General features: G+C 47.9%; 1 protein-coding gene across 2 annotated transcripts in view; it reads right to left on the reverse strand.

Annotated features, from left to right (window-relative positions):
- The window catches only part of METTL4 (methyltransferase like 4), a 118,929-nt gene that overhangs the window by 68,675 nt on the left and 23,582 nt on the right, over nucleotides 1-26,672 (reverse strand). The window lies entirely within an intron of this gene.

Consider the following 26,672-nt stretch of genomic DNA (forward strand, 5'->3'; position numbering starts at 1 on the left):
TTATTTGAGCAAACTATGCAAGTATGCCAACATTCACAGAAACAGAGTTTAAAGGAGTGTGAAACAATTCCCCATTCTCAACAAGCATGTCAACTGACCTCTGAAGCACTACAGCACTCCCTGGGCAAAGGGAAACACCAAGGACATTATATAGAACAGCAGCTTGTGTCTTGACATTTTTATTTTCTCTACACTCAGTTGACTTTGCTCCCCAGGCAGATCTATAATTTTTTTGTAAACCAGACAACTGAGACAGAAGAAGATGATTGCAGACCCAAAGGAACTACAGATCAATCTAGCTGCTGTATTTTGAAATGTCTAGAGCTTCTTCCAGGGACCTTCAAATAAACCTACTAATACTGCATTGAAGTAATCTATTTGTGGTAAGATTTAGGACTGTGCCAAAAGTCTAAAAGCTTTAAAATTCAACTTAGATCTCAATCTACTTAGTCGTTTCACATTATAAAATCCTCTCTTTAACATTTGATTAACAACTACCCCCAAAATCTTTAATTGTATTTCCAGCTGAAATGCAATCTTATTCACATCAAGAAATGATTCTCCAAAAGGCTACTATTGATTTCCCCAAACTATGAATTTTGTTCTTTCATTATTTAGCTTTAATCTGACCCCTCTGTGTCTGTGTCTTGCCCTGTTCTGTATTTCCCTCTCTGTGTCCCTCTCCCCATGTGCAACATTGCCCCTCTGTGTCCCTCTCCCTCCCTCTGTGTCCTATCTCCCTTGTGTCCAGCATAGCCCTTCTGTGTCCCTATCCCCCCATGTCCAGCATAGCCCTTGTGTTCCTATCTGCCCCCCCCCTCACCACGTCCAGAATAGGCCTCCTGTGACCCTATCTCCCCGTGGCCAGCATCGCCTTTCTATGTCCCTATCTACCCATGTGCAGCATAGCCCTTCTGTGTCCCTATCCCCCCATGTCCAGCATAGCCCTTGTGTTCCTATCTGCCCCCCCCCTCACCACGTCCAGAATAGGCCTCCTGTGACCCTATCTCCCCGTGGCCAGCATCGCCTTTCTATGTCCCTATCTACCCATGTGCAGCATAGCCCTTGTGTTCCTATCTGCCCCCCCCCCCTCACCACGTCCAGAATAGGCCTCCTGTGACCCTATCTCCCCGTGGCCAGCATCGCCTTTCTATGTCCCTATCTACCCATGTGCAGCATAGCCCTTCTGTGTCCCTATCCCCCCATGTCCAGCATAGCCCTTGTGTTCCTATCTGCCCCCCCCCCCCTCACCACGTCCAGAATAGGCCTCCTGTGACCCTATCTCCCCGTGGCCAGCATCGCCTTTCTATGTCCCTATCTACCCATGTGCAGCATAGCCCTTCTGTGTCCCTATCCCCCCATGTCCAGCATAGCCCTTGTGTTCCTATCTGCCCCCCCCCTCACCACGTCCAGAATAGGCCTCCTGTGACCCTATCTCCCCGTGGCCAGCATCGCCTTTCTATGTCCCTATCTACCCATGTGCAGCATAGCCCTTCTGTGTCCCTATCCCCCCATGTCCAGCATAGCCCTTGTGTTCCTATCTGCCCCCCCCCTCACCACGTCCAGAATAGGCCTCCTGTGACCCTATCTCCCCGTGGCCAGCATCGCCTTTCTATGTCCCTATCTACCCATGTGCAGCATAGCCCTTCTGTGTCCCTATCCCCCCATGTCCAGCATAGCCCTTGTGTTCCTATCTGCCCCCCCCCTCACCACGTCCAGAATAGGCCTCCTGTGACCCTATCTCCCCGTGGCCAGCATCGCCTTTCTATGTCCCTATCTACCCATGTGCAGCATAGCCCTTCTGTGTCCCTATCCCCCCATGTCCAGCATAGCCCTTGTGTTCCTATCTGCCCCCCCCCTCACCACGTCCAGAATAGGCCTCCTGTGACCCTATCTCCCCGTGGCCAGCATCGCCTTTCTATGTCCCTATCTACCCATGTGCAGCATAGCCCTTCTGTGTCCCTATCCCCCCATGTCCAGCATAGCCCTTGTGTTCCTATCTGCCCCCCCCACCTCACCACGTCCAGAATAGGCCTCCTGTGACCCTATCTCCCCGTGGCCAGCATCGCCTTTCTATGTCCCTATCTACCCATGTGCAGCATAGCCCTTCTGTGTCCCTATCCCCCCATGTCCAGCATAGCCCTTGTGTTCCTATCTGCCCCCCCCCCCTCACCACGTCCAGAATAGGCCTCCTGTGACCCTATCTCCCCGTGGCCAGCATCGCCTTTCTATGTCCCTATCTACCCATGTGCAGCATAGCCCTTCTGTGTCCCTATCCCCCCATGTCCAGCATAGCCCTTGTGTTCCTATCTGCCCCCCCCACCTCACCACGTCCAGAATAGGCCTCCTGTGACCCTATCTCCCCGTGGCCAGCATCGCCTTTCTATGTCCCTATCTACCCATGTGCAGCATAGCCCTTCTGTGTCCCTATCCCCCCATGTCCAGCATAGCCCTTGTGTTCCTTTCTGCCCCCCCCCCCTCACCACGTCCAGAATAGGCCTCCTGTGACCCTATCTCCCCGTGGCCAGCATCGCCTTTCTATGTCCCTATCTACCCATGTGCAGCATAGCCCTTCTGTGTCCCTATCCCCCCATGTCCAGCATAGCCCTTGTGTTCCTATCTGCCCCCCCCCCTCACCACGTCCAGAATAGGCCTCCTGTGACCCTATCTCCCCGTGGCCAGCATCGCCTTTCTATGTCCCTATCTACCCATGTGCAGCATAGCCCTTCTGTGTCCCTATCCCCCCATGTCCAGCATAGCCCTTGTGTTCCTATCTGCCCCCCCCCTCACCACGTCCAGAATAGGCCTCCTGTGACCCTATCTCCCCGTGGCCAGCATCGCCTTTCTATGTCCCTATCTACCCATGTGCAGCATAGCCCTTCTGTGTCCCTATCCCCCCATGTCCAGCATAGCCCTTGTGTTCCTATCTGCCCCCCCCCTCACCACGTCCAGAATAGGCCTCCTGTGACCCTATCTCCCCGTGGCCAGCATCGCCTTTCTATGTCCCTATCTACCCATGTGCAGCATAGCCCTTCTGTGTCCCTATCCCCCCATGTCCAGCATAGCCCTTGTGTTCCTATCTGCCCCCCCCCCTCACCACGTCCAGAATAGGCCTCCTGTGACCCTATCTCCCCGTGGCCAGCATCGCCTTTCTATGTCCCTATCTACCCATGTGCAGCATAGCCCTTCTGTGTCCCTATCCCCCCCTGTCCAGCATAGCCCTTGTGTTCCTATCTGCCCCCCCCCCCTCACCACGTCCAGAATAGGCCTCCTGTGACCCTATCTCCCCGTGGCCAGCATCGCCTTTCTATGTCCCTATCTACCCATGTGCAGCATAGCCCTTCTGTGTCCCTATCCCCCCATGTCCAGCATAGCCCTTGTGTTCCTATCTGCCCCCCCCCCCTCACCACGTCCAGAATAGGCCTCCTGTGACCCTATCTCCCCGTGGCCAGCATCGCCTTTCTATGTCCCTATCTACCCAAGTGCAGCATAGCCCTTCTGTGTCCCTATCCCCCCATGTCCAGCATAGCCCTTGTGTTCCTATCTGCCCCCCCCCCCCACCTCACCACGTCCAGAATAGGCCTCCTGTGACCCTATCTCCCCGTGGCCAGCATCGCCTTTCTATGTCCCTATCTACCCATGTGCAGCATAGCCCTTCTGTGTCCCTATCCCCCCATGTCCAGCATAGCCCTTGTGTTCCTATCTGCTCCCCCCCCTCACCACGTCCAGAATAGGCCTCCTGTGACCCTATCTCCCCGTGGCCAGCATCGCCTTTCTATGTCCCTATCTACCCATGTGCAGCATAGCCCTTCTATGTTACCTACTCCCCCCATGTCCAGCACTACCCCTTGTGTCCCTATCCTTTCTCCCTCCATGTCCAGCACTTCTTCTTTGTCTCCCTGTCCTTCCCCTCTTTCTTCCAACAACCCCTACCCTGGAGCTAGTATCCCTCTCATAGTTCAGTATAAGGCTTATTTTCAAAAGAGAAGGCTGCCCATCTTTCGACACAAATCGGAAGATGGGTGTCCTTCTCACAGGGGTGTCCAAATCGGCATAATTGAAAACCGATTTTGGGCATCCCCAACTGCTTTCCGTCGTGGGGATGACCAAAGTTCACAGGGGCATGTCTGAGGTGTAGCAAAGGCGGGACTTGGGTGTGCCTAACACATCGGCATCCTCTACCAATAATGGGAAAAAAAAGGGCGTCCCTGACGAGCACTTGGACAACTTTACCCAGTCCTGTTTTTCTTATGACCAAGGCACAAAAAGGTACCCAAAATGACCACTGGAGGAAATCGGGGATGACCTCCCCAGTGGTCACTAACCCCCTCCCACCCTCAAAAAAAAATCTTTCAAAATCTTTTGTGCCAGCCTCAAATGTCATACTCAGGTCCACTACAGCAGTATGCAGGTCCCTGGAGCAGTTTTAGTGGGTGCAGTGCACTTCAGACAGGCAGACCCAGGCCCATTCCCCCCCCCCAACCTGTTACACTGGTGGTAGTAAATGTGAGCCCTCCAAAACCCACCAGAAACCCACTGTACCCACATCTAGGTGCCCTCCTTCAACCGAAAGGGCTATGGTAGTGGTTTACAGTGGTGGGTAGTGGGTTTTGGGGGGGCTCAGCACCCAAGGTAAGGGAGCTATGCACCTGGGAGCAATTTATGAAGTCCACTGCAGTGCCCCCTAGGGTGTCCGGTTGGTGTCCTGGCATGTCAGCGGGACCAGTGTACTACAAATGGTGGCTCCTACCACGAACAAAGGGCTTGCATTTGGTTGTTTCAGAGATGGGTGTCCTTGGTTTCCATTATCGCCGAAAATCAGAAACGGCCAAGTCTAGGAACGACCATTTCTAAGGACGACCTAAATGTCAAGATTTGGGCTTCCCCGACCGTATTATCGAAACTAAAGATGGACATCCATCGTGTTTCGATAATACGGGCTTCCCTGCCTCTTCACCGGGACGCTTTGTGAAGACGTCCTCAGCAAAACCTGGGCGTCCCTTTCGATTATGCCCCTCTATGTCTCCCTCCTGGGTCTCCAGTGTCTCTCCCTCTCTCTTCCATCCAACATCTTTCTCCCTTTCTTCCTCCCCCCCAGTCTATCTCTCTCTCTCTCTCTCTCTCTGTTCCTTTTACCCGCCCTCCCAAGCTGGTCCAGCATCTATTCCCCCCATCCTTCTGATTCAGCACATCTTCTTGTCTATCTATCCCTCCATCCTCTAACCCCATGGAGCAAAGCAGCCCTTAGTTCTCCCTCCCCAAGTCAAACACCTCTGTGTCCCTCCCTCTCGCTGGCAGGTCCAGCATTTCTCCCCTTTCCTTCGCCTCCCGTTCCTGCGATTCCAGCTTCCCTCCCTCCCTCTTGCTCCCTGCTGCTGCTAACCTGCATTGTTCACTGCTGGTAGAGACACTGCAGCAATTGAAAGGAGCAGCCTAGGTTCTTCCATGTGATGCGTCCAGTCTCATCTGATGCAATTTCCTGTTCCATGTGGGCAGGACACATTACAGGGAAAAACTGAGGCTGCTCCTTTCAATCGCTGCAGTGCCTCTATTGGCCACGAACAATGCAATTTAGCAGTACCAGCGAGTCGCAGGGAGTGAAAGAGACATCAGGGGGCAGGAGGGATGAGAGAGAGAAACCGGACCGTGCAGGTTGTGAAGTGACAAAATAGGCCCAGATACGGGGGGGGGGGGGGGGGAGGCCCGCCTGCCAGGGAATTAAATGGCAATAGTTTTCAGCACAACATGACCCTCCCAGTCCTTGATGAGTAAAAATTTGCATCATTCAGAAACTAATCACCGAGGAGGATTTGGGAGGGGAAATGGTATTTGAAGCGGACGAGTCAGAAAGACTAAATGATTTCTCTGTAAACTTGGAGGATGTAATGGGGCAGTTCTGCAAACTAAAAAGTAGTAAATCACCGGGACCGGATGGTATTCATCCCGGAGTATTAATAGAGCTGAAAAATGAACTTGTGGAGCTACTGTTAGTAATATGCAATTTATCCCTAAAATCAGGTGTGGTACCGGAAGATTGGAGGGTGGCCAATGTAACGCCGATTTTTAAAAAGGGCTCCAGAGGAGATCCGGGAAATTATAGACCAGTGAGTCTGACATCGGTGCTGGGAAAAATGGTGGAGGCTATTATTAAGAATAAAATTACAGAGCCCATACAAAAGCATGGGCTACTGAGACAAAGTCAGCACGGATTTAGTGAAGGGAAGTCTTGCCTCACAAATCTACTGCATTTTTTCGAGGGGGTGAACAAACATGTGGACAAAGGGGAGCCGGTGGATATTGTATATTTAGATTTTCAGAAGGCGTTTGACAAAGTGCCTCATGAAAGACTCCAAAGGAAACTGGAGAGTCATGGGATCAGAGGCAGTGTATTATTATGGATTAAGAGCTGGTTAAAAGATAGGAAGCAGAGAGTAGGGTTGAATGGTCATTATTCTTGATGGAGAAGGGTAGTTAGTGGGGTCCCTCAGGGGTCTGTGCTAGGACCGCTGCTTTTTAACATATTTATAAATGACCTTGAGATGGGAGTAACTAGTGAGGTAATTAAATTCGCAGATGACACAAAGTTATCCAGGGTCGTCTCGTCGCGGGAGGAGTGTGAAAGATTACAAGAGGACCTCGTGAGCCTGGGGGATTGGGCGTCCAAATGGCAGATGAAGTTCAACGTTGACAAGTGCAAAGTGATGCACATGGGAAGGAGGAACCCCAATTATGGCTATGTCATGCAAGGTTCCGCTTTAGGAGTTACGGACCGAGAAAGAGATCTGGGAGTCATCGTGGATAGGACGTTGAAATCTTCCGCTCAATGTGCTACGGCGGCCAAGAAGGCAAACAGAATGTTGAGTATTATTAGAAAAGGGATGGAAAACAAGCATGAGGATGTAATAATGCCGTTATATCGCTCCATGGTGCAACCGCACCTGGAGTATTGTGTTCAGTTCTGGTCGCCTCATCTCAAAAAAGATATAAAGGAATTGGAGAAGGTGCAAAGAAGGGCGACGAAAATGATAAAAAGGATGGGACGACTACCTTATGAGGTGAGGTTAAGAAGGCTAGGACTCTTTAGCCTGGAGAAAAGGCGGCTGAGGGGTGATATGATAGAGGTCTACAAAATAATGAGTGGGGTAGAGCGGACGGATGTGAAGCGTTTGTTTATGCTTTCTAACAATAATAGAACTAGGGGACACAAGATGAAATTAGAATGTGGTAGGTTTAAAACAAATTGGAGAAAGTTTTTCTTTACTCAGCGCGTGGTTAGACTCTGGAACTCGTTGCCGGAGAAGGTAGTGACCGCAGCTGGCCTTGCTGAGTTTAAAGGGAGTCTGGACAGATTCCTGAAGAAAAAGTCCATTGATCGTTATTAAATTTTGGGGTTTTGCCAGGTTCTTGGGGCCTGGATTGGCCGCTGTTGAAGACGGAGTGCTGGGCTTGATGGACCTTTGGTCTTTTCCCAGCGTGGCAGTGCTTATGTACTTATGTACTTAATCATTTAATTATAAACCTTTCCTAGAAAGCTCTGGATTAGTCATCGAAGCTTTACGTACAATGCAGATGTAGTTATAGTATCTGTGTGGATATGGTATCTCTTTGAAGAAAGGTCATGTAACACTGCTGTATGAAGACTGTGCACTTATGCACGTGTGAACTCTTTTGGAACCATTAGAAGTCTGAGTTAGGAGGAGACAGGAATCAGGAGGCCAGCACATGCCATTTTTGGGGAACAGAATCTTGAAGAGGTTAACGGCAGATGGCAGCTGAGGGGAAAAAGCTTATTAATGTTGTCAGTGATGTCTATTTTACTGACATAGAGTGGTGAGAGAAGACCCCATGACCAATAAGTACATAAGTACATAAGTAGTGCCATACTGGGAAAGACCAAAGGTCCATCTAGCCCAGCATCCTGTCACCGACAGTGGCCAATCCAGGTCAAGGGCACCTGGCACGCTCCCCAAACGTAAAAACATTCCAGACAAGTTATACCTAAAAATGCGGAATTTTTCCAAGTCCATTTAATAGCGGTCTATGGACTTGTCCTTTAGGAATCTATCTAACCCCTTTTTAAACTCCGTCAAGCTAACCGCCCGTACCACGTTCTCCGGCAACGAATTCCAGAGTCTAATTACACGTTGGGTGAAGAAATATTTTCTCCGATTCGTTTTAAATTTACCACACTGTAGCTTCAACTCATGCCCTCTAGTCCTAGTATTTTTGGATAGCGTGAACAGTCGCTTCACATCCACCCGATCCATTCCACTCATTATTTTATACACTTCTATCATATCTCCCCTCAGCCGTCTCTTCTCCAAGCTAAAAAGCCCTAGCCTTCTCAGCCTCTCTTCATAGGAAAGTCGTCCCATCCCCACTATCATTTTCGTCGCCCTTCGCTGTACCTTTTCCAATTCTACTATATCTTTTTTGAGATACGGAGACCAGTACTGAACACAATACTCCAGGTGCGGTCGCACCATGGAGCGATACAACGGCATTATAACATCCGCACACCTGGACTCCATACCCTTCCTAATAACACCCAACATTCTATTCGCTTTCCTAGCCGCAGCAGCACACTGAGCAGAAGGTTTCAGCGTATCATCGACGACGACACCCAGATCCCTTTCTTGATCCGTAACTCCTAACGCGGAACCTTGCAAGACGTAGCTATAATTCGGGTTCCTCTTACCCACATGCATCACTTTGCACTTGTCAACATTGAACTTCATCTGCCACTTGCACGCCCAATCTCCCAGTCTCGCAAGGTCCTCCTGTAATCGTTCACATTCCTCCTGCGACTTGACGACCCTGAATAATTTTGTGTCATCGGCGAATTTAATTACCTCACTAGTTATTCCCATCTCTAGGTCATTTATAAATACATTAAAAAGCAACGGACCCAGCACAGACCCCTGCGGGACCCCACTAACTACCCTCCTCCACTGAGAATACTGGCCAAGCAAACCTACTCTCTGCTTCCTATCTTTCAACCAGTTCTTAATCCATAATAATACCCTACCTCCGATTCCATGACTCTGCAATTTCTTCAGGAGTCTTTCGTGCGGCACTTTGTCAAACGCCTTCTGAAAATCCAGATATACAATATCAACCGGCTCCCCATTGTCCACATGTTTGCTTACCCCCTCAAAAAAATGCATTAGATTGGTGAGGCAAGACTTCCCTTCACTAAATCCGTGCTGACTTTGTCTCATCAGTCCATGTTTTTGTATATGCTCTGCAATTTTATTCTTAATAATAGCCTCCACCATCTTGCCCGGCACCGACGTCAGACTCACCGGTCTATAATTTCCCGGATCTCCTCTGGAACCCTTCTTAAAAATCGGAGTAACATTGGCTACCCTCCAGTCTTCCGGTACTACACTCGATTTTAGGGACAGATTGCATATTTCTAACAGTAGCTCCGCAAGTTCATTTTTTAGTTCTATTAATACTCTGGGATGAATACCATCAGGTCCCGGTGATTTACTACTCTTCAGCTTGCTGAACTGACCCATTACATCCTCCAAGGTTACAGAGAATTCGTTTAGTTTCTCCGACTCCCCCGCTTCAAATATTCTTTCCGGCACCGGTGTCCCCCCCAAATCCTCCTCGGTGAAGACCGAAGCAAAGAATTCATTTAATTTCTCCGCTACGGCTTTGTCCTCCCTGATCGCCCCTTTAACACCATTTTCGTCCAGCGGCCCAACCGACTCTTTGGCCGGTTTCCTGCTTTTAATGTATCTAAAAAAATTTTTACTATGTATTTTTGCTTCCAACGCTAATTTCTTCTCAAAGTCCTTTTTTGCCCTCCTTATCTCCGCTTTGCATTTGGCTTGGCATTCCTTATGATCTATCCTGTTACTTTCAGTTGGTTCTCTTCTCCACTTTCTGAAGGATTGTTTTTTGGCTCTAATGACTTCCTTTATCTTACTGTTTAGCCACGCCGGCTGACGTTTAGTCTTTTTTCCCTTTTTTCTAATACGTGGAATATATTTGTCCTGAACCTCCAGGATGGTGTTTTTAAACAGAATCCACGCCTGACGCAAGTTTTTTATTCTGCGAGCTGCTCCTTTCAGTCTTTTTTTCACCATTTTTCTCATTTTGTCGTAATCACCTTTTCTATAGTTAAACGCTAGCGTACTTGATTTCCTAGTTTCACTTCCTTCAATGCCAATATCAAAACCGATCATATTATGATCACTGTTATCAAGCGGCCCTCGTACCGTTACCCCCTGCACTAGATCATGAGCACCACTAAGGACTAAGTCTAGTATTTTTCCTTCTCTTGTCGGCTCCTGAACTAGCTGTTCCATGAAGCTGTCCTTGATTTCATCAAGAAATCTTATGTCCCTTGCGTGTACAGATGTTACATTAACCCAGTCTATATGCGGGTAATTGAAATCCCCCATTATTATTGTGTTGCCCAGTTTGTTTGCGTCCCTGATTTCCTTTAACATTTCCGCATCCGTCTGTTCGTCCTGGCCAGGCGGACGGTAGTACACTCCTATCACTATCCTTTTCCCCTTTGCACATGGAATTTCAATCCACAGTGATTCCAAGGAGTGTTTTGTTTCCTGCAGAATTTTCAATCTATTTGATTCAAGGCTCTCGTTAATATACAATGCTACCCCTCCACCAATCCGATTCACCCTATCACTACGATATAATTTGTACCCCGGTATGACAGTGTCCCACTGGTTATCCTCCTTCCACCAGGTCTCAGAGATGCCTATTATATCTAATTTTTCATTTAGTGCAATATATTCTAACTCCCCCATCTTATTTCTTAGGCTCCTGGCATTCGCATATAGACATTTCAAACTATGTTTGTTGTTCCTAAGTACATCATGCTTAGTACTTGACAGTATTAATTGGCAATCTTTTGTCTGATTTTTATTGTTATTTAAGGATACCCGATCTACTACAATCTCTTTTGCAACCTCACTATCAGGATACTCTATCTTCCCTGTTATGGTGATATCTTTGAAAGATACCTTATCCCGAACCATGCTCTTTTGAGCGACTGTCGGCCTTCCCCCCATTTCTAGTTTAAAAGCTGCTCTATCTCCTTCTTAAACGCCGATGCCAGGGTTATAGGGTGGGAGGGACTAGAGAGGAAGCAGAAGATGTGAGTATAATGTGGAGTAGTATAGTTCACCTGCTTTATTTATTTGTTGCATTTGTATCCCCACATTTTCCCACCTATTTTCAGGCTCAGTGTGGTTTACATTGTTCCGTCATGGCTAACGCCATACCACAGTAAAAGATACAATTAGTAATTCCATAAGAATATGGGTAACATAATGGAATAAAGCATCAGGTATAAAAAGATTAGTCAAAGCTAATTTGCATAATTGATTTTGACAGGTGCCACATGCACTTCTGCGTTGTCAGCCAATCAGAATCGAGGATCCACCTTAGCAGGGTTGCCAGGTGGAAAATTTTTTCCCCACCCAAACGAGCCCAAATCCAGCCCAAAACCCGCCCAAAGTCAAACCCCGCCCCTGACACCCCCACCCCCGCCGTCATCAACCCCGCCCCTGCCGTCATCAACCCCGCCCCTGCCGTCATCGGCCCCGCCTCCCCCGTCATCAACCCCGCCCATAACGTCACTAACCCCGCCCAAAACCTCACTAACCCTGCCCCCCGCGGCCGAAAAAACCGCTTAAAAACCAACCAAAAGACCCAAAACAAGCCCAAAAAACCGCAACCCGCCGCGGGCAAAACTTTCCCGCGGCGGGTCGCGGAAAACCGCCCACCTGGCAACACTGCACCTTAGCCTTGTCCATTCTGCACCCAGAGCATGCCCACTCTCTGCACAAGCCACACCCCTGCCACCCCACCCCTTTTAATTACATCAAGAGAAACATCATGGCCCCTCTCCAAACCTCTCCCCTTTTGATGATATCACTGGAAGTGACATCATACTCCTGCCCCCAAATCACACCCCTTTTGGTGATGTCATGGGGCATCACATCACAACTCTGCCCAGACTGCACCCCTTTTCCAAGATGGTGGTGGCTATAAGGGCACTTCCTGTTTTACACTACTCACTGCCATCTTGGATGAGTCATGTGACAGGACAGGACATCACTAGTCAGACAGCACCCCCTACAGCCTTAGAGGAAAATGTGCAGTTTGAACAGGCTCTACTGTCAGTGAGCATGTGTACTGGAGTTCCCTATATTTTTCACTGCCCTTAAACTTGTTTCTCTCAGGAACGAAAAAAGGCAATTTTTTTAGCCTTCAGAGTAGCTGTTTCTTTTTTTTTTAAAGCATCTCCCTGTGCAAAAGTCTGAATTTACTGTTTCTCACTGGCTCACTGTCTGCTTTTAAGAATGGCAAGAATCAAGGGCATAACCCAGCCCCCCTGCCACTGAGAACTCATTTGCTGAATCCTTTTAAAACACCACTGCTGAACGATTCTGTTTTTAAGCTCTGCACACACAAACACATAACATTACTTTGCAAGTAAAAAATACATTTTACACTTTAACAAAGAATGACACAGGGCTGTGAACTGTGTAATCCACGTGCTGTGCTATGTTTAACCAGTGTTTACAAACAGGGTTTTGTAGGAATACACCCACCTTCCCCATACACCCCTCCCAGCAGTCAACCACCCTCATTCACAATCAGCCTCGGAAGAACATGTGCACCTTGCACAGACACTACAGGTGCTGAGCGCACACACTGGAGTTCCTATTTATTTTTCACAGTCCTAAAACTGTTTCTTTTTTTATCGCATCACATCTTTTTTTTTATTATGATTGTTTATTGTAATCTGCCTAGTTAATAGGCAGGCTAGAAATGTGTAAATAAATAAATAAATGTATAAGATGACTGAGAAGGCGAGGACTTAAAAAAAAAAAAAAATCCTTTTTTTATGTGCTAGTGTTGATGTGCACGGCTATGGATACTGAAGATCTTGCGCACGCCTGGTCCACTCCTTCTCAATCATCATAACATAGTAACATAGTAGATGACGGCAGAAAAAGATCTGCACGATCCATCCAGTCTGCCCAACAAGATAACTCATATGTGCTACTTTTTGTGTATACCTTACCTTGATTTGTATCTATCTTTTTCAGGGCACAGACCGTATAAGTCTGCCCAGCACTAGCCCCGCCTCCCAACCACCAGCCCCTTGATTTGTATCTGTCTTAGCGGGACCCTCTAACAGTGGTAAAAGTTTCTTCGTTAAAAAATTGTTAGAATACAGCAATCATATGTTCTGAATGAAACCCGATCAAATCATTTGGTGCTACACCTGCTGGCAACCTATATAAAAAGGACTGTCAATCCGGTACCCATTTATAGATTCACTATTAACAACATATAATGATAATCAGTTGTTTCTGGTCTTTAAAGTAAATCTGGTTATCAAAGATGATTTTATGGAGTCTGCTTGCAAAAATGATCAACTCAAAAAAGCTTTTACCAAATATATGCACCACAGAAATTTGAGCATTATCTATATGATCTAGAACATTTTTTGTCAAGGCAGAACAAGTTGCACTATCACCTTAGATACCATATCTCTGATGCTTTTTAAGAATCCGAGAGATAAATAGAAAAGATAGTGGTTCTTGCTAGTCAAATATACCCAGGCAAGACATATTTCTTTCTCAAGCCCTTCGAAGATGCTACCAGAAAACTGTATGGCTCTCTCGCAGGGGCGTAGCCACGGGTGGGCCTGGGTGGGCCCAGGCCCACCCAGTTTTGGTTCAGGCCCACCCAGCAGTGGAGGCAGCGGAGCAGAGGGAGCAGGCTGAGCTCTGTTCCCGCATCTGCCTCCCTCACTCTCACGGCAGCGCTTCCCAAACGCTGCCCACCGCCGCCATGATCGCGGGATTTACCTCCCTCCTCTCAGCACTCAGCAGCAGCGGTAGCGAATCATACACGCTGCCTCCTTCTAACCCGGAAGCGGACACTTCCGGGTTAGAAGGAGGCAGGTTGTATGATTCGCTACCGCTGCTGCTGAGTACTGAGACGGAGGGAGGTAAATCCCGCGATCGTGGTAGCGGTGGGCAGCGTTTGGGAAGCGCTGCCGTGAGAGTGAGGGAGGCAGATGCGGGAACGGAGCTCAGCCTGCACTGTAAATTTTTTTGGGGGGGAGAAGAAGGCTCCGGGCGGCCAGGTGGAATCGGAGGACATGGATGGGAGCGGGAGGGGCGAGAGGAGAATCGCTGATGGCTGGAGGGAGGGGACAGGGGAGAAAAGAAAATTGCTGGTATACATGGATAGAGGGGGGCAGGGGCAAGAACAGAATTGCTGGGTATGGCTGGATAGGGGCAGGGCAGAGAGGAGACTTGCTGGGGATGGATGAATGGAGGGGGGCAGGGGAGGGAAGAGAATTGCTGGGGATGGATGAATGGAGGGGGGCAGGGGAGAGAGAAGAGAATTGCTGGGGATGGATGGATGGAGGGGACAAGGGGAGAGAGAAGAGAATTGCTGGGGATGGATGGATAGAGGGGGGCAGGGGAGAGAAAAGAATTGCTAGGTATGGATGGCTGGAGGGGAGAGGAGAGTTGCTGGACATGCGTGGATGGAGGGGAGGAAAGAGGAGATAGGAAGGTTGCTGGACATGGGTGTATGAAGGGGAGGGCAGAGGAGAGGAGGGTTGCTGGACATGGATGGAGGGAAGGACGGGGGAGAGGAGGGTTGCTGGACATGGATGGAAGAGAGGGAAGGGAGAGAGAAGAAATGCTGGACATGGATGGAGAGGATGGAAGAGTGAGGAAGGAGATGAGGGAAAAGGCAGAGAGGAGAAAAAGTGCACATGGATGAAGAAAATAGGCAGAAGCTGGATCCACTGGACAGTCAAGTCTGCGGAGGACCCAGCTTTTACTTATGGATATAGAGCAAGAAATGAAGAAGAAAGGAGGAAAGTAAAGAAATAAATGGAAATGAATCCCTGGAAACGGAGTTAAGAGGACAGATAGCAGCAGAATCGGATACTGGGCCAGCATGATCAGAAAAACAGTCACCAGACAACAAAGGTAGAAAAAAATCATTTTATTTTCATTATAGTGTTTGGAATATGTCCACTTTGAGAATCAGTTGCTCAACATTAAAAGTTTATATTTATTTACTTATTTATGGCATTTTATCCCATATTAAACATGAATTAAATTGGAACCTGGGATCATTTAAATTTTTTTTTCCTGGAGAGAGTAATGCATTGCCCCCCCCCCCCCCAAGGCTCTCTCCCCGGCTATAGCCAGCTCTGCAATTTTGAGGGGAGGTGCACAGGTGGACGGGGGGGGGGGGGGGGGGGGTGCAGAGGTGGACTGGGGAGAGAGCCTGTTGTTAAACATTTACCAGCACACCACTGTCTAGTGCCCACCCATCCAACCTGTTGGCCCACACAAAAATTGACTTCTGGCTACGCCACTGCTCTCTCGTCATGGATTTGAACGCATTGATGCCCGAGGCTTATAGATTGAAGACAGCCATCTTTTCCCCAGCTTTGACAGTCGTATACCATGAAAAAAACAAAGAGTGCCCATAAAAAGAAGTGAAGAACTGCTGCTTTTTCCACACAACATGTCTAGCTAACTGAAGAGGAACCAGGAGCTTTTAAAACTTTTAGTTCAGGCCTCACCCCTGCATTGTTTGGTGTTTGATAGCCCTAAATACCCTAAAAGTTAACATACCATTATAACAGCCTCAGACCATTGTCCTGAAAAGACAAAGGCATGTGACAAAGAGTCTCAGGGACAAAAGGATAACTCTTAAAACAAAGAAGAAGCTGGTGATGCAGTCTGGAGGTTTTAAGTTTTGCCTTGCTGCTGATTACAAGTCTTATTGGCAATGCAGTATGCTGAAAAGATGTACTTGGTCCCTAGCCAGCAGCTCGATAATTTAAGAAGTCCACCAGGGCCCCTAGAAAATATTAGAACGGATGCTGTTCAAAGGTTCATTGAAGAAATGAACAGTATTCTTCAAAGTTCCAGACTAACCGACTATGAAAATGTCAAATGCTATTCAGCCATGTTACAGTAGAACCGCTTAACAGACAGGGTGAAACGGAAAGAGAAAAATAAACCCGTATCTACCCAAACAAGGTCATATGCAGACAGAGGCACCACTAGATAACAACAGGCCACCTGGTTCTTCAGGAACTAATAAAAGGAATTGACGCATGTTATAAATAAAAAATGTTGCTCAAAAAGCTATCTAGGCAAACAGATGTGGTGACCTGGGATGCCGATGGCACTTTTGTATACAAAGGGTACCCTGTCAGTCGATCTAATCTGCTTGATCTGGTTCACAAGGCTACACATAAACATACTTTTTCCCAACAAAGAAAACCCAGAGGTTGGGAAAAGTTCATGTGGTCCTTGGCCAAACTCAATATACCTTCTACAGTAGTCAGCAATGCAAGCAACAGTTATCTGCTCACACTTCTTAAAGAAAACCCCGCGGAGACCTCTGCAAAATTCACCACCCCTGTGAAAACCGAAGAAATTTTTCCCCTTAAAAAAGAGAAACCTGTGAAAACCGTGACCCTATCCTATAAGAAGCAATCTGCATTGAACAGGCACCATTGTTTAACTATGTAATATGCACCATTTTAACAAAATACTTTGTACACAGACACGTGACATCAGACCCGTGATTCCTTTTCAGAGATTTATTTGGAAGCTAGGGTGACACTCTTTGTAGGCAACACATCGCTGGAGGTTATAAAACAGGCTTTGAGATGGGAGTTCAATTTCGAGGCGTTCCAAGATGGCGGCACGTAGTTGAGTGAGCTCTGATCTCCTCGATTTGATCTCGTCTTAAAAATTAAACTTCTTTGTTTATGCCTCATACTAAATGGAAGGGTACGGTCCGGGGTAAAGCTTCGATGCCCCGGACCTCATCCCCGCAACAGCTTTCGATCGAGCAGTTCATCTCGCGAACTTCTTCCCAAGACGCCGTGAGTGTTCCCGCTGTTCCCCATAGCGGGGGAGCTATGGAGGACTTGGGATTTGATGTCACTCTTTCTCCTCCGGCGCTTAGACCACCGCCCCACCCAGAAGGACGCCAGAACCAGAGAGGTTCCCTCGAATCCGAAGAGGGTGTCGATGGTGAACCCCTAATCGAAGGGGCTGGAGCGGCGATACCAGATGGGTCGCAAAGGCCTGAGGGCCTGAGCCTAGAAGGAAAGCTTTTGAAATCTGCACCTGGGTCGGTGTCGTTGGAGAACATTTGGAGTGTTCTCCAACAATTAGCGGTGAATGTGGATAAATCTACGAAAGAACTATCTTCTCTTGTAAGTACAATGAATGTCTTTTCTGAATCTCTGACTGGTATAAAAAAGGAGTTTACAGCTCAAACGCTAAAGCTCAATCAAGATGTTAAAAAACTTCAAGACCTATCTTCAGAAATGATAAAAGACAAAACTATAATAGCAAGAAAGATTGATCAAATTGAAAATTATAATTGAAGATTTAATCTGAGGATTCTGAATTTTCCAAGAGAGAAAGGAGTAACACCGTTGGATGCCTTTAAAAAATATTTAACTGAAATTTTGAAATATACCCCAGAAACTTTACCTCCAGTTAACAAAATTTACTATATAATGAATAAGATCTCCTTGGAAGCAGGATCCTTAACTGACAAACCTGTAAATTTAATGGAACAAACAAATTTAAATGTATCTGAACTGTTGGAAGCTACTATATCGGATCAATCAGAAAGAATGACTTTAATGGTTCAATTTGTTTTCTTACAAGATGTTGAAGCTATAAAAAGGCTATACTTTCGTCGAATAAATGACTTGTTTTATGGCAAAACAGTTCGTATATTTCAGGATGTAACGAAACAAACGCAGGATATTAGGAAATCTTTTTTGAGCATGAGGAAAGAGACCCAGGAATTGGGAGCCTCTTTCTTCTTGAACTATCCAAGCAAATGTGTGGTGAAACATCAAGGTTTAAAATATATATTCTTCCAGCCAGAGCAGCTAAGAGTATTCATTGACTCTAGGAAGTTATGATTTTTCCACATTCTAACTAATGTTTAAAGCTGTAAGAAATTAAGGAAGAATGTTACGTGCAAAGTCTGTTCTTTGTTATATTTACTTATAATTTTTCCCCATTTATTCTTAGTAACGCCTTGCTCTTATATTGTGATATAAAAAGGGCATTAATGTATCTTCGTAAGATGAATGTGATAATTTTATAATATTATGTCTGATTTACTTAGCAAGTTTGTCTTGTATTGTAAAGTTTGAAAAGTATAAATAAATAAATAAAAAAAAAAACAGGCTTTGAATAGATTTACATATACAGAGCTAGATTCTATATATCACGCCTAAAAAATCAGTGTCACAAACAAATATACCTAGGCATATTCTATACACAGTACCTAAATATTAGGCGCAGTTTATAGAATATGCCTAAATCTAGGTTATAAAATAGCTGCCTGATAGGAGCTTCTGTAACGAGCTCCCTGAGGACTGTGCCGACTGAAACTCAAACTCCACGGAAAGATCCACTGCCAAGCCCCGGGACACCCACAGCGAAGACGGAGGAGCAAGTTAATTGCAAAACAGCGGCAGAATTGGGACAGCTTTGGCCAGAAAGCTGATACTTCTCCCTGCCTGTATGCTGCACGCTGCTCCTTTAAATGGCTCACTGGAGGCTGACCTGCTGGAGAAATGCGGGCAGCATTGGCAGGAAATCTGATTACTCCTTCCCACCTTGGCCGCTACATGCTGGAATGATTATTATTATTTATTATTATTATCATTATTATTTATTGCACTTGTATCCCACATTTTCCCACCTATTTGCAGGCTCAATTTGGCTTACAAAGATCTGTTATGGCATCGCCATAACAGGGAGTAGAATACAGTTGGTGTTACAAAGAGATAAATGAAGACTGGAGGATCTGGTCAAGCAGTTGTAGAGTAAGATATTCTGAATCAAGGAGTAAAGGGTTTGAGTTCTAGTTAATTATGGGTTCTCGTGGTAGGCTTTGTTAAAGAGATAGGTTTTCAAAGCTTTGCGGAAGTTATTTAGTTCATTGATCGTTTTCAAGTGGATAGGTAGTGCATTCCACATCTGCGTACTCATGTAGGAAAAGTTGGTCGTGTATGTTAGTTTGTATTTTACACCTTTACAGCTGGGGAAGTGTAGGTTGAGAAAGGTGCGGGAAGATCGTTTAGCATTTCTGGGTGGCAGGTTCACGAGGTCTAGCATGTAGGTCGGGGCTTCTCCATAGATGATTTTATGAACAATCGTGCAGATCTTGAACGTGGTGCGTTCTTTCAGTGGGAGCCAGTGTAATTTCTTTCTTAGGGGTTTTGCACTTTCATATTTTGTTTTTCCAAATATGAGTCTGGCTGCAGTATTCTGGGCCGTTTGAAGTTTCTTGATGGTCTGTTCTTTACAACCAGCGTAGAGTGCATTGCAGCAGTCCAGATGACTTAGTACCAAGGACTGCACCAGGTTGCGAAACATGGCCCTTGGGAAGAAAGGTTTTACTCTTTTGAATTTCCACATGGAATGAAACATCTTCTTCGTTGTATTCTTCACATGGTTTTCAAGTGTGAGATTTCGGTCAATGGTGACTCCCAGAATTTTTAGATTGTTTGAGACGGGGAGGGAAAAGTTAGGGGTGGTTATGGTGGTGAATCTATTTGTGTTGTGTTGTGTTGTGAGGTGAGGTGAGGATAAGACATTGTGTTTTTTCTGCATTGAGTTTTAGCTGAAATGAGTCCGCCCAGGAGTGCATGATTTGGAAGCTTTGGTTGATTTCGTTGGTGATTTCTTTTAGGTCTTGTTTGAACGGGATATAGATCGTGACATCATCTGCATATATGTATGGGTTAAGGTTTTGGTTGTCTAGTAGTTTGGCTAGTGGTATCATCATTAGGTTAAAGAGGGTGGGTGAGAGGGGAGATCCATGGGGGACTCCGCATTCGGGTAACCATGGGGCTGATATTGCCACGTTAGTTGTTACTTGGTATGACCTGGTTGTCAGGAATCCTTTGAACCAGTTAAGAACATTACCTCCAACTCCAAAGTATTCCAGGATACGTAGTATTATTCCATGGTTGACCATGTCAAAGGCACTGGACATGTCAAATTGTAGGAGAAGTATGTTATTGCCAGTTGCAATTGCTTGCTTAAATTTATTCATTAGGGTTACTAGTACAGTTTCTGTGCTGTAGTTCGATTGAAATCCTGATTCGTGCAAGATTGAGTATTTATTTAGGTGGTTAGTGAGTTGATTCATCACTACACCTTCCATAAGTTTGGTTGTTACCGGGATAGATGCTACTGGGCGATAGTTGGTTAAGTCACTTATACTTTTCTTTGCGTCTTTAGGTAGCGGGGTAAGTAAAGAGACCATTTTGTAGCATGTAGTTCAGGTGTCTCGTGAGGTCTGTTATGAATTGTTGAGGGGTGTTTCTTATCAGATTACTAGGACAGGTGTCTAATTTGCATTGGCATATCTTTTGAGTGATTGGGAGATATTTTCGATTGATAGCGAGTCAAAGTTGGTCCATGTTCGGTCTGCTGGATATTCCCCATGTATTGGGTCTAGACATTCAAGGAGATTTGCATAATCAATTGTGTTGCTGGGTATCATATTTCGTAGTTTTATGATTTTCTCTTTGAAGTAATTAGCAAGGTTGTTTGCTGATGGGGTATCTATGTTATTAGAAGTAACCGGTGTGGTATTTAGTAGATTATTTACGAGTTGGAAGAGTTTGTGTGTATCCTTGTAGCCTGGTCCTATTTTAGTTTTATAATATGATCTTTTGGTCTGTCTGATAGTGTATTTGTATTTCCTTTGTAGTTGCTTCCAATCGTTGAGTGTAGGGTTGTCTTTTTTCTTATTCCATGCACGTTCAAGTCTTCTGACTTATGTTTTTAGTTCTTCATTAAACCATGGTATTGAGTTTTTTCTGTGTGAGGTTCTGGTTTGGAGTGGTGCTATGTTGTCTAATATGATTCTGCATCTGTTGTTCCAATTATGGAGAAATTGGGGTGAGTCTGTTGGAGTTGTCCATTCGTTGTCGTAGTATTGTTGCCAAAATATTAGTGGGTCTATTTTGCCTCTCGTGGTGTAAGTTGTTTGTTCTTGTTTATGTTGTGAATATTTTGTTCGCCAGTGAAGAGAGAGGTTCGCTTTGTAGTGATCAGACCATGGTATGGCTGTCCATTTTGTATCTTTTATTGTGATGTTTGGTTCATGTGAGACTTTGTATGTAATTATGTCTAGTGTGTGTCCTTTGATATGGGTGGGTTTTATGTTTGGCCATTGGAGTTCCTAAAGTTGGAGGAAGTCTTTGCATTCACATACACTTGTTAAGTTAGTATCCTCCAGGTGAAGATTTATGTCACCTGCTATAAGGAGGTTTTGGGAAAAAATACAGGTGTTCGATATGAAGTCCATAAAGTGTGTTTGGCAGTCTTGCCAGTTGCCTGGTGGTCTGTAGAATATGATAAGGTTTAGGTGGTCTTGTAGGGTTACCCATTTTACGCTGCCGTGATCTGCTGCACGCTTAACCCTCACAACAAAAGCGGAGGAGCAAGGCAGTAACTAAGCACAATCACAGTACGGATACATGCCTCCCATCCACAACCCATGGACCAACAGAGCTAAGCCACCAGGAACTCATCTGCTTCAAGTTGGAGCTGTTATGCTGGAGCTGATTCACTACCCATATGCCTCTCCACAATCCAGCGATGGGAAGTGCTTGGCATTAACCACCCGGGAAAGATCTGGAAACTGGAAAGGATTAGAGACTACTTTCCCAGACAATCCTTCCAATAACACAATCGATGATAATGTCACAAAGGTAAAATTATGTATAATCATACCTGATAATTTTCTTTCCATTAATCATAGCTGATCAATCCATAGACTGGTGGGTTGTGTCCATCTACCAGCAGGTGGAGATAGAGAGCAAACTTTTGCCTCCCTATATGTGGTCATGTGCTGCCGGAAACTCCTCAGTATGTCGATATCAAAGCTCCATCCGCAGGACTCAGCACTTAGAGAATTACACCCACGAAGGGACACTCTGCCCAGCTCACCACCGCCGAAACGGGGGAGGGGAATTAACCCAGCTCATCCCCACACAAGTGGGGGAGGGGAATCCGTCCAGCTCATCCCCGCGGAGCGGGGGAGGGACACCACACCCGCCGATGCGGGGGGATCTGGCTTATCCTGCAACCGCAACCGCGGGAGGAGCTGACTGACCCCAACACCGCCGAAGCGGGAGGGGTACAAAGCTGCCCTACAGCCGCACGAAGCGGGAGGGAGTGCCGGCAGAATTTATGTCTCAATCCAGCCCCGTAAAACGGGGGGGAGAGGAATGCAGCAGCTCACTGTAACACAAACTCGTCTCAACTCTTGAAGAATCCAAGTGAAAAAACTTGAACACGAAGTCTTTCTGAAGTAACTGAAGACTAAACTTGCACCTGAAATGCAATCAGAATAAAAACAGTACAGATATCTGGGAGGGGCTATGGATTGATCAGCTATGATTAATGGAAAGAAAATTATCAGGTATGATTATACATAATTTTACCTTCCATATCATCAAGCTGATCAATCCATAGACTGGTGGGATGTACCGAAGCAGTACTCACCCAGGGCGGGACATTGAAATCCCTGACCTCAACACTGAAGCTCCAAACCGGGCCTCCGCCCGTGCAGCCACCGTCAAACGGTAATGCTTGGAGAATGTATGAGCCGAAGCCCAAGTTGCCGCCTTGCATATCTCTTCCAAGGAGACAGATCCGACCTCTGCTATCGAGGCCGCCTGAGCTCTCGTGGAGTGAGCCTTCAGCTGGATAGGCGGCACCTTCCCCGCGGCCACATAAGCCGCTGCAATGGCTTCCTTGACCCATCTTGCCACTGTAGGCTTAGCAGCCTGCAGACCCTTACGAGGACCTGCAAACAGGACAAACAGATGATCCGATTTCCGGAAATCATTGGTCACTTCCAAGTATCTGATGATGACTCGCCTCACATCCAGATATTTAAGAGCAGAGTACTCCTCTGGGTAGTCCTCCCTACGAAAGGAAGGGAGACAGAGCTGCTGATTCACATGGAAGCGAGAAACAATCTTGGGCAGAAAGGAAGGCACTGTGCGAATAGTCACTCCTGCCTCAGTGAACTGCAGAAAAGGCTCTCGACATGAGAGCGCCTGGAGCTCGGAAACTCTTCTGGCTGAAGTGATAGCCACCAAAAAGACTTTCAACGTCAGGTCTTTCAGAGATGCCCTCGACAAGGGTTCAAAAGGCGGCTTCTGCAATGCTCTTAGCACCAGGTTGAGATTCCACGCAGGCACCACTGAGTGCAGAGGAGGGCGCAGGTGATTAACTCCCTTGAGAAAGCGCACCACATCTGGCTGCGAAGCCAGGGAAGCACCCTTCAGGCGGCCCCTGAAGCAAGCCAGAGCCGCTACCTGGACTTTAAGGGAACTGAGCGACAGGCCTTTCTCCAGACCTTCTTGCAGGAACGCCAACACTGAAGAAATTGGAGCAGTGAAGGGAGAAAGTGAGCCTGCTTCACACCACGCTGCAAAGATACGCCAAACCCTGGCGTAAGCAGTAGAAGTAGAGCGCTTCCTCGCTCTCATCATAGTGGCGATGACCTTGTCTGAGAAGCCCTTCTTCCTCAGACGCTGCCGCTCAATAGCCAGGCCGTAAGACCAAAGGGGGAGGGATCCTCCATCACCACGGGACCCTGATGTAACAGGCCCTGCTCCACTGGCAGCCGCAGAGGATCGTCGACTGAGAGCCTGATCAAGTCCGCATACCAGGGACGTCTGGGCCAATCCGGACCCACCAGGATTACCCTGCCGGGATGCTTTGCCACCCGGTCTAGCACCCTGCCCAACATGGGCCAGGGCGGGAACACATAGAGGAGCTCTTGTGTCGGCCACTGTTGGAGAAGAGCATCTACTCCCAGGGATCGAGGGTCCCGTCCTCTGCTGAAAAAGCGCGGCACTTGGCAATTGGCCGATGACGCCATCAGATCTAGGCTCGGCTGGCCCCAGCGCTTCGTGATGTCCAAGAACGCCTGAGCAGATAGCTGCCACTCTCCGGGCTCCAAGGTATGGCGACTGAGAAAGTCCGCCTTGACATTCATGACTCCGGCAATGTGGGCCGCTGAAAGCTGCTCCAGGTTCGCTTCCGCCCACTGGCAAAGATTCATAGCCTCCTTGGCTAGAGGGGCGCTCTTGGTACCTCCCTGGCGGTTGACATAGGCCACAGCCGTGGCATTGTCTGACAGGACCCGTACAGGCTTCAACACCAGTACCGGGATGAACTCCAAAAGCGCCAACTGAATGGCTCTGAGTTCCAGGAGGTTGATAGACCACTTTGCCTCTGCAGGAGACCAGAGCCCCTGCGCTGTCCTTCCCAAGCAGTGGGCTCCCCAGCTCGACAAAGAGGCGTCCGTCGTGACGACAATCCACTCTGGGGTCACCAGAGGCATTCCCGCAGACAACTTGTCCGTCTGCATCCACCAGCTCAGCGCCTTGCGCACTGCTGGGTCCAAGGGAAGGCGCACAGCATAATCCTCCGACATCGGAGTCCAGCGCTGTAGCAAAGAGTGTTGAAGTGGTCTCATATGAGCCCTGGCCCAGGGCACTACTTCCATCGTGGCTGTCATAGAGCCCAACAGCTGCACATAGTCCCAAGCCCGAAGAGGAGAGGCTACTAGGAACTGGTCCACCTGAGCCTGAAGTTTGACAATCCGATTGTCTGGCAGGAACACTCTGCCCACTTGGGTGTCGAATCGAACTCCCAGGTACTCCAGGGACTGAGTCGGACGCAGCTGGCTCTTCTCCCAGTTGATGATCCATCCCAGGGAGCTCAAAAGAGCAACTACCCGGTCCACAGCTTTGCCGCACTCTGCATAAGAGGGGGCTCGGATCAACCAGTCGTCCAGATAAGGATGGACTTGTACCCCTTCCTTTCGTAGGAAGGCCGCGATGACCACCATTACTTTGGAAAAGGTCCGCGGAGCAGTAGCCAACCCGAATGGGAGGGCTCTGAACTGGAAGTGTCGTCCCAGGACTGCAAAACGCAGAAAGCGTTGATGAGGAGGCCAGATGGGAATATGCAGGTACGCTTCCTTGATGTCCAAGGAGGCCAAGAACTCTCCTGCCTTCACTGCCGCTATAACAGAGCGGAGAGTCTCCATGCGAAAGTGCCGCACTTTCAAGGCCCGATTGACCCCTTTGAGGTCGAGGATAGGCCGGACAGAACCTCCTTTCTTTGGTACCACAAAGTAAATGGAGTAACGTCCCTTGCCAAGCTGACTTTCTGGCACCGGAACGACCGCGCCCAGGCGGATCAGATTGTCCAAGGTCTGCTGCACTGCCACAGCTTTGACCGGAGACTTGCAGGGAGAGAGTACGAACCCGTCTCTTAAGGGTCGGCAGAACTCTAGCTTGTAGCCGTCTCTGATGACTTCCAGCACCCACGCGTCTGAAGTTATTGTGGTCCACTCGCCCAGAAACGAGGACAGCCGTCCTCCAATCTGCACTGGGGCGTGGACCAAGGCCCCGTCATTGGGTACGAGACCCTGGGGGAGGACCGGAGGGAGCACCTCCGGGACGGCGGTCTCTGCGAAAGGAATGCTGCTTGGGGGAGAAATTCCTCTTGAAGGAAGAGGGGGCAGAGAACCCGACTTGCCCGGGCGGTACCGACGGGCTTCCTGCAACCGTCCTCTGGAGGTACCGGGACGAGTACTAGCCCGAGCCCTGACCTCTGGTAATTTCTTGCCCTTAGAAGTGCCGAGATCGGACACGATTTTGTCCAGCTCGACCCCAAAGAGCAGCTTGCCTTTAAAAGGCAATCTAGCCAGGCGGGATTTAGAGGCGTGGTCAGCAGACCAATGTTTCAGCCAAAGCCACCGCCGCGCAGAGACTGTCTGAGCCATGCCTTTAGCGGAGGCTCTCAAGACATCATACAGCAAGTCTGCCAAATAGGCTAAGCCCGATTCCAGGGCCGGCCAATCAGCCCTCAAGGAATGATCCGAGGGGGAAGCCCGCTGCACCATAGTCAGGCACGCCCTGGCCACATAGGAGCCGCAAACTGAGGCCTGCAAACTTAAAGCAGCTGCCTCAAAGGACGACCTTAAGGCCGCCTCCAATCTTCTGTCTTGGGCGTCCTTTAGGGCCGTGCCACCTTCCACCGGCAACGCCGTTTTCTTAGTCACCACAGTGATTAAAGAATCCACGGTAGGCCACAGATAGGCCTCACGTTCACTCACAGCCAAAGGATAGAGGCGGGACATAGCCCTAGCCACTTTAAGGCTCGCTTCCGGGACATCCCATTGAGCCGAAATTAAGGTGTGCATGGCATCATGCACGTGGAAGGTTCTAGGCGGGCGCTTCGTCCCCAGCATAATGGCAGAGCCAACAGGGGCTGAGGGAGAGACGTCCTCCGGAGAGGAAATCTTCAAAGTGTCCATGGCCTGTAACAACAGGTTGGGCAATTCCTCTGGGCTAAAAAGCCGCGCTGCAGAGGGGTCATCACCTCCATCCGAGCGGGGATCCGTCTCCTCCAAGGAATCCGCAAAGGACCGTTGGGAGACCTCAGACACGCTGCCCTCATCTACATCGGAGGAGACAAAGTCCTCCAAGGCCTGGGAATCAACCCGAGGGCGTTTACCTCTGGGAACCTCAACCT

This window comes from Microcaecilia unicolor, chromosome 1 (assembly GCF_901765095.1).
Source record: "Microcaecilia unicolor chromosome 1, aMicUni1.1, whole genome shotgun sequence".
In the NCBI taxonomy this organism is placed as follows: Eukaryota; Metazoa; Chordata; class Amphibia; order Gymnophiona; family Siphonopidae; genus Microcaecilia; species Microcaecilia unicolor.